Genomic DNA, 8,869 nt, shown 5'->3' with positions numbered 1-8,869 from the left:
TCTACAAAGTGAGTTCCAGGACCTCCAAGGCTATACAGAGAAACCCTGTCTCGAAAAACCAAAAAGAAAAAGAAAAAAGAAAGAAAAAATTCAGGAAAAAAGTACAAAGAAAAAAGTCACCAAAACTGCATTATAAACTTTACTTTTATAGGGTCTGGGAAAGTGGAGGGTTTTGTTGACCAGAGGGGGATTTCATGGAGCCAGTTATGTGTGGTAGGTGTTTGTTTTCCCTGTTTATGACTGCAAACATGGAGAAGGGACTTACAAAGCTAAAGGTTGGGGTTTTGTTTTCCCACTGAGTCTAGTCAGCTCTGCCAGTGTGTGCATGGTTTTCGGGTCATGCCCTGCAGCACAGGTGGCCTCTTAGAGACTGTATCCTTGAGTAAAACTGACCCTCCCACTCCTAGCAGCTGTCAGCTGTCAATGACTCCCCAGATGACGTTGGAACTTCATGCCCAACCCCCCCGACTACTTTAGGCCTTTACCTGACTTGAGCTTTTGAAGTGTGCAGGCTATCACAAATGGTCTGAGTTCATATATGCACTACCCTACTGTGTCTGAAAGACAGCGTTTCATTGCAGTTGTCCACCATCTCTGGCTCTGCAGTCATTCTGTCCCCTCTTCGGTGATGATGGCAGAGCTTTAGTTCGGGATGGGATGAGATGCAGTTGTGCCACTTAGGGCCGAGTACTTTATAGTCTCTTACTCTCTACTTGTTCTGGGTGGTGCACACTTATAATTCCATCACTTGGGAGGTAGAGGCAGGAGAATAAGGAGCTCAAGGTCATCTTCAGTCACACAGAGGGTTAGCAGTCAGCCTGGCTAAGGGACAACCCTGCCTTTAAAGTGTAGGAAAGAATGCTGTGAAAACCTCATTGTATAATATGTACTTGTGTATGGTGTGTGTGTGTGTGTGTGTGTGTGTGTGTGTGTGTGTGTGTGTAAAACAATATACACAGAGTCTGGTACTGGCCAGTTTCAGTTCCTCTATCCACTAAGGGCTTTTGAATTCAGCCTAGAAGGGGGGACTAACACAACTGAAATATTGAAATACCATCTGAAATCACAAGATGCTTCTTCTTTTTTTTTTCTTTTTTTTTTTAATATTTTTATTACATATTTTCCTCAATTACGTTTCCAATGCTATCCCAAAAGTCCCCCATAGCGCCCCCCACTTCCCTACCCACCCATTCCCATTCTTTTGGCCCTGGCATTCCCCTATATTGGGGCATATAAAGTTTGCAAGTCCAATGGGCCTCTCTTTCCATTGATGGCCGACTAGGCCATCTTTCGATACATATGCAGCTAGAGACAAGAGCTCCGGGGTTCTGGTTAGTACATCATGTTGTTCCAACAATAGGGTTGCAGATCCCTTTAGCTCCTTGGGTACTTTCTCTAGCTTCTCCATTGGGAGCCCTGTGATACATCCAATAGCTGACTGTGAACATCCACTCCTGTGTTTGCTAGGCCCAAGATGCTTCTTCTTGGATGCCACGCCTTTGATCCGAAAATGGAGATCATGGTAGACATTAGTGAAGCAGACTCAGTGTTCAGGAATAGAATCATATGTCATTAGCACTGAATGTCATTATTACCATAAAACTGAGCATCACAAACATCTCTTGATTAAAGAATCTTCCTTAGCGATGCTCTGACTCCCTTCCAAAATAGAACATACCATTCCAAAATAGAACATACCATTTACTTTTGGACAGCACTCAATCACATGTATCGAGATTGATTCAGCCGATGCTCCTTTGTGCATAATACATACATAAGTATTATTCTTTCAGTCCTGCTTTATCAAAGCAAACAGCTGAACCTAACGGCGAGTTCATCTCGTGGAATTCTGCTTTAAGATGGTAGAGAAAGGCTCATATCTGCAGCTGACCCTCTACTTGAATCCAATTGTCCCAGTTAGTCAAAACCACCTTTAACTGTTATTCCAGATGTTCTGTACTGGCTTAAATGAGTTACAAGGTTCTTAACTTTGCAGATGCCTGTCGGTGCCCACGTTCACACAGGTTGGCTCTGAAGCTCAGCTGTGCTGGGCTCATCCTCCTTGTCCTGACCCTGATTGGGATGAATGTCTTAGGTAAGTGAGGCCAGGGCTTGTGCTTCACAATCCTTCCTCTGCTTCCATCATAAATATCGGTGCCTCTTCACATGATTGGGCCCCTTGGGCCTGGAGGAGGGTCAATGACGTGAGTAGGAACAGGACAGTATCCCATACCCAGTGAGAAATTTCACATTGCCTTCATGCTTCCAAATTCCTCTGAGACCCATTAGGGATTGTTACACACAAAGGGCTCTCTAACAGACCTGAGCATGACAAAGATGGCACCAGCAGATTTTGTCTTCCTCCCCCTCTTCCTCCAGCCCCCGTTCCTCTCCTTTTCTAAAGCCCCCAAGGTCTATTCCCTTAGCCACTTCCTTCTGCCTGATTCATTCCTGAGGCTGATCACTGAGGAGGTCCAGCATCAAGGTCCAGTTATCAAAGTGCATTATTTGGTTACCCTGACTAACATGCCAATCAGGACTTCTCAACTGAACCTGGCACAGACTTCCCCTTTTTCTCCTTAAAAACCCACTCTTGCAAAAAAAAACACCTGTTGCTGTCTTTGCCTGATCCAGAGGCAAACAGTCTCGCAATCCCTCCAGGATAATAAATGTCCTTTGTGCTGAGAATTTGGTGTCTGTGTGTGTTCTGAGCTGACTCCAAGCCCCTAGACCCCAATACACACACAACACACATGTACACAGAGCCTAAAATAATAAATCATAATTGTGACCAAAACAAAAACAAAGCAAACCAAAAGGCTCCAGTGTTTGGTTTATTAAGTGTCTATTAAACTCCAGTGGCACTAAGCTGTCTTCTGTGGAGGGTGCACTAGTACTCATTCTGAAGATGAGGATTCAGGTGGTGAGGGTGGGTAAGTTAAGAGTCTCTGTGACGCCATTGGATAATATGTCACACTAAACAGAGGTGGGAATCCACATGTTCTGTGTTTTCTTCTTTATTTATATATTCTGTCTCCATGCTCCTTCCTCAGCCCAGTTTGCTAAGATTTTATTCCCAGTCCAGAAGTTCAGGTTTGTTGAAATAACTTGATTTCCTGGAGTGAGAAATGGAGCACACCTGTTCCGCCATTCATTTCAGCGTTAATTCCTCTCTGTGTTTTCTCATTTATCAGTGTGAGTCCTAATACAAAAACCATCAATAGAAAAATGCTGTGTGCTTATTCAAGAGAACCTGGATAAAACAACAGGTAATTTTTTTGTGCCTTGTATTTTGCAAGAATAATAGGTGATGTTTGCTATTTACCAGGGGTTACTCACAGTCAGCCAAGGCTTACAACAGCCATCTCTGAAGATGCTATATCACTATATCTTATGTTAAAGGAAATTGCTGCATAGAAACTTGTTGAGGGTCTCATGATTGGTAGTTAATAAGGCTGGTAGCATCTTTGAAACTATGTGACCCGGAAGCCTGAGATCTCAACCACTTGGCCATACTGCCTAGGGATGCTAGCATACTTAATCATTAACTTAAGAAAATGCTGTGTCAAACAGTTAACTTTGTCTAAAGTAGAAAAAAGTGTATTCCTTGTTATTTATATTTCTTTGATGTGTCATAACAGTAATCTTGTTCCTGCACATGTTAATAAAAGTGTGGGTTAGTAAAGCAACTACTGTGTGTAACCAGCTGTGATGCAGCAAGAACAGGGTAGAAATACACCATGTCTTCCTCTCGCTTCAGACAGTCCAGCTAAGCTAGAGTGCCCCCAAGACTGGCTTTCACACCGAGATAAGTGCTTTCACGTTTCTCAAGTTTCCAACACTTGGAAGGAAGGTCTAATTGACTGTGGTAGAAAAGGAGCCACTTTTCTGCTCATTCAAGACCAAGAAGAACTGGTAAGCTGTTCAATAAAATAGAGACATTAGCACATTCTTTAAACTAAACCAACATCTCTAGAGTTAACAGATTTTCCACACAAAGGAGGTGGAGACTTTACATTATAGAAGTTCATAGTGTGAGAGACTAATTGGACATGTGAGCCAATAACTGCATGTGTAAGAAGAGTGTCCTTTGGACCATAAATACGGGGCACAGATTTCACAAAAGAGGAAGAATTAACCATTGGGGACTCAAAATGGGTACAGGTTTCAGGAGGCTGGTAGAATGTGAGTCACCAATACACAGACTCAGGGTTAAGTCCTCTGCTCTGTTTGGATTGCAGAGATTCCTACAGGACTCAATAAAGGAAAAATACAATTCATTTTGGATTGGACTAAGGTACACATTGCCAGACATGAACTGGAAGTGGATAAATGGCTCAACTTTCAATTCTGATGTGTGAGTACTAGAAGAGCTAATTTGAATATTCATTTCTGTTGCAGGGGCTTTTGGGGGTTCCCCTTGGGGCTAATTGTAAAGACATGGAGAATCTGTGTAGTATAAGCCTGTTAGCCTTTCTGGGGACAGTCCCTGAGCAGCCAGCTACTCCACCTGCCTCCCCTGCTTCCCTGGTTTCCGTTGCAGGGCTCTCTGCTCTGCCTCCTGCTGCTCCCCTTCTTCCTCTGGCTCAGGCCTCCAGCTCTGTTTCATCCAAAGCCTTCTCCTTTCTGATACAAAAAAAATGTTAATTAGTATAGTGGGAGGGGCTTCTGAGCTCACTCAGGAACCAATCAGCAAGCAGAAGAACTACTCCCATTTATAGTCTAGTGTTGCCCTTTGGCCAAATTGAGGGCTATGAGACCTCCCCATGGAAGCTTGTTATCTAACATGATAATCTCAGAGAATCATTTTGTTGGGAAGATGAGAACGTGACTGACATTTACATATATAAAGCGGGTCTTGTGGGAGCTTTCAGAAGCTGAGCCACCAATGGAAGAACACACAAGGGCTGAAATGAGGCCTCAGGCACTCTTACAGCAGAAGTGAAGATCCATCTCCATGTGGGTCCCCCAACAACTGGAGCAGAAACCCCTCTAAAGCTGTAGCCTTATTGTGGTATCCATTCCCCAACAGGGATGCCTTGTCTGGCTTCAGTGGGGAAGAATGTGCCTAATCTGGCAGAGATACCTGGAGGGAGGGTGGGAGAGAAAAAGAAGAAGGAGAGAAGGAGAAGGAGGAAGAGGAAGGGGAGGAAGGGGAGGAAGGGGAGGAAGGGGAGGAAGGGGAGGGAGAGGAGAGGAGAGGAGAGGAGAGAAGAGAAGAGAAGAGAAGAGAAGAGAAGAGAAGAGAAGAGAAGAGAAGAGAAGAGAAGAGAAGAGAAGAGAAGGAAGGTATGGGGGGTACTTTACCCCAAAACATTTCAGAGCCTTAGGGCTATATCTAAGATTAAGATGAGAGCAGTCATGCTTCTTGATCATTGGTTCAGAGTGAGTAACACTGACATCAAAGATTAAAGAAGTTCAGAATAGCCTAAAAATATGATTGCAAAGGTGGTCAAAAACTTTTACATATAAAAGATACCAGCCTGGCCTCTTCCTGGGAGGCTCACTTCATTCAGCTAGAAACTCATCAGTGAGTTAATCCATTGGCAGAATTAGTGTCCTCGTGTGTCATGTGTATGTATGCATGTATGTATGTGTGTATGTATGTGTGTATGTATGTGTGCATGGATGCAATGGAGTTTTAAAGCCAGGGACTAGAGTAACTCCTTTTGAAAATGGCTACTAAGAACCTATAAATGTACATAATTGCTTCTTCTTTCTTCTATCATTTTTATACTTTTCTACACATTACATGGAATGTCTTAAGCAGCACATTTCAAATTTTGGTGAAAATATAGTACAGGAAGTCTTCAGATCCCATTGTCAGGTTCTGAGTATGAAAGAAAAGAATTCATAAATATCAGTATGGATCTCTGTCACCATGATAAAATCTCTGAGTGAACAAGAATGGAAAGATGATTGGGTATTGTCCTAGTTAGGGTTTTACTGCTGTGAACAGACACCATGACCAAGGCAAGTCTTATAAAAACAACATTTAATTGGGGCTGGCTTACAGGTTCAGAGGTTCAGTCCATTATCATCAAGGCATCAAGGTGGGAGCATGGCAGTATCCAGGCAGGCATGGCACAGGAGGAGCTGAGAGTTCTGTCTTCATCCAAAGGCGGCTAGTGGAAGACTGACTTCCAGGCAACTAGGGTGAGGATCTTATACCCACACCCACAGTGACACACCCATTCCAACCAGGTCACACCTATTCCAACAAGGCCACACCTTCAGATGGTGCCACTCCCTGGTCCAAGGATATACAAACCATCACAGGTATCAAATTTTTTTTTTTAATTTAAGAGGTCTTAGTCTGTAGTCTGCTGCTCCATTTCTGTGGCTCCTGTGGCAATGCAGAAACTCAGTAAAAAGGCAGAGACAAGCCAAGTTGCTCAGACAGGAGCAGAGAGAGACACAGGGGAAGATAGGCCTCTCAAAGGCCTGGCCTCTTCCTATGAGGCTCACTTCATTCAGCTGGAAACTCAGTGAGTTAATCCATTGACAGAAATGGTGTCCTCATGATGCAATCACCCATGAGTAGCATCACCAGCTGGACACAGGGGTTTCAATATGTGCCCAGTTAGGACACACATGGTTTATAAGCCATAACTGAATGTGGATCACAAAGCAGCCATTAGCTATTTGCTCTTTGGTGTCTCATTTTCTTATTTTGTGAGATTCTTGCGACAACCATGAATACAATGGGAGAGCTGATGCTTCATAGTTAAATTATATATTTTAGCAGAACTCATAATTATTGGTATAATGAGGAACAATGTATCACAGCTCCAGAGACAGTAGGACCTGGGAGAACAGAATCAATAAATAAGATGGACTAAAGTCTCATGCAATAATCAACTTTATTCAGAGCAGCAATTTATACTGAGGACTGAGAAAGTTCATGAGTTCAAGCTGTATACAATAGCAAAGATAAGTTGAGCATCACAAATGTGTTTTTTTTTTCCAGAGAAGCAGAGGACAGTTTAAACACCAGTTATCTATATGAAGTAGTAATATGCAATCTGAAGTAAACCCACCCTTTTCTGTTGCACTTGGAGGAACACAAAAACACATTCTAAGAACATTTCATGTTTTAAAGAAACAGACTCACAAGACTCTTTTCCTGTTTTCTTGGAGTGTTCCCACAAGCACTCAGACTTCTGCAACTATATTCCTGGGCTGTGCCATGACAACAGCATATGTCTGTTTCCATTCCTGCTCAGTTTCAGGAGCTTGTTGTTAAGACTTGTGAGTTGTTTACTTACTGACTTTTAAGGAGCTTCCCTTTAGAACTTTATGATTATTTATTGGTATTATTATTTATTGTTGTTTTGTTTTTCAAAACAGGGTTTTTCTGTGTAACCCTGGCTGTTCTGGAATTCAATCTGTAGATCAGGCTGGCCTTGAACTCATAGAGATCCACCTGCCTCTGCTTCCCAAGTCCTGGAATTAAAAGCCGCCACCACCCAGCAAATTTTCTGAATCTTAATGAGCCTCCCTCCAGGATGGAACATTTCAGATCAGAAGAAATTGCTAGGCAGTAGTGGCTCATGCCTTTAATCCCAGCACTTGGGAGGCAGAGGCAGGCAGTTATCTCCTCACCCAGCAACTATTAACTGCCCATAACCTCAAGGAAGTCTGGGGTCTCAAGAGCTCCCTTTCTACCTGGGATGGAATGTTGGCCTTCCAGTCCCAATCTTGTGCAGGTCTTATGCAGGTTATCACAATGGCAGTGAGTTCATGAGTAACCGACCGAGTCAAGCCTGGAAGACATTTTCATGGCACTTCTCCTGTCCTCTGGCTGTTACAGTCTTTCCATCCTCTTCTCCATGTTGTTGCCTGTGACAGGTGGTAGGGGTGATGGAGTAACTGGCCTACTTAGGGCTGAGCATTCAACTATCACTTATTCTCAGAATTGTGACCACTTGTAAGTCTCTGCATTAACTACTTCCCACTACACAAAGAAGGTTCTGTGCTTAAGAACTGTGTGTTTCATAATCCTTAGAAGTCTAGAGGAGAAGATGGCCAACTCAGAATTATAGAAAATCCTAAACACTAAGGGCAGTTATTTTCTTCCTCCTCAGATTAAAAATCACTGGTGACACTGAAAATGGCAGCTGTGCCGTCCTCTCAGTGTGGGAGGGCAAAGTGATTTCTGAGAGCTGTGCTTCAGACAACTGTTGGATCTGCCAAAAGGAACTAAACCATGAAACCCCGTGTAATGACTCCTGACTTCGAATCCCATCTCAATTACTTTACCATCCACACCAGATCTCTGCACCTAACCTGTCTTTGCTGTCTGCCTCCCAGTGCAGTTAGTGGCACAGCACATGGACTCTAAAAGCACTGGGCCTCTTACAGATTCTTTATTGTGTAAATATCAATGTACACAGACACAGATGTGCCATTCTAAGAGAAGAGTTCTATACAAAGAAGCCCTGGTAGCTGAGGGGCACTAGATTCTAATCCTTGTGTCTGTGTGACATTTGCTGGTCTCTGTGCCTGAGCTCCTCTGCCAACAGCCATGGAAGACTGGATTTAATTTCTTAGAAAGATAGGTCATAGGCTGTTTGCATGGCCCCAAAGTTTGAGTCAGGACCCCTTTGGCTATTCCTTTTCATTCATTGACTCATCAACCTACAAGTGAAATGGTTTTGTGATGTCTCGTAGCCCCAAAGTGGGAGCTGACAGTAGGGCCTGCTTTATTTTATCAAAGGCTTTTTGATGATCTGGAGTCTAAGCAAAGTCTTTGCCCTCCCTGGTGGCCTTATATAAAGGTTTGACTATTTCAGTGAAACCTGGGGTCCATAATCTGCAAAAGCCTGTGGATCCCAAGAATTCTCTTACCTGTCTTGTGCTTATGAAG

The 8,869-nt window shown here is 43.3% G+C and overlaps 1 pseudogene; it reads left to right on the top strand.

Annotated features, from left to right (window-relative positions):
• The first annotated feature begins 1,968 nt into the window (after positions 1–1,968).
• On the top strand, positions 1,969–8,235 carry LOC110295813 (annotated as a pseudogene).
• Positions 8,236–8,869: the final 634 nt, after the last annotated feature.

This window comes from Mus caroli, chromosome 6, assembly GCF_900094665.2.
Source record: "Mus caroli chromosome 6, CAROLI_EIJ_v1.1, whole genome shotgun sequence".
NCBI classification, from domain to species: Eukaryota; Metazoa; Chordata; class Mammalia; order Rodentia; family Muridae; genus Mus; species Mus caroli.
Note: the sequence above shows the minus strand (reverse complement) of the source record. Positions and strands in the feature narration are given on the sequence as shown.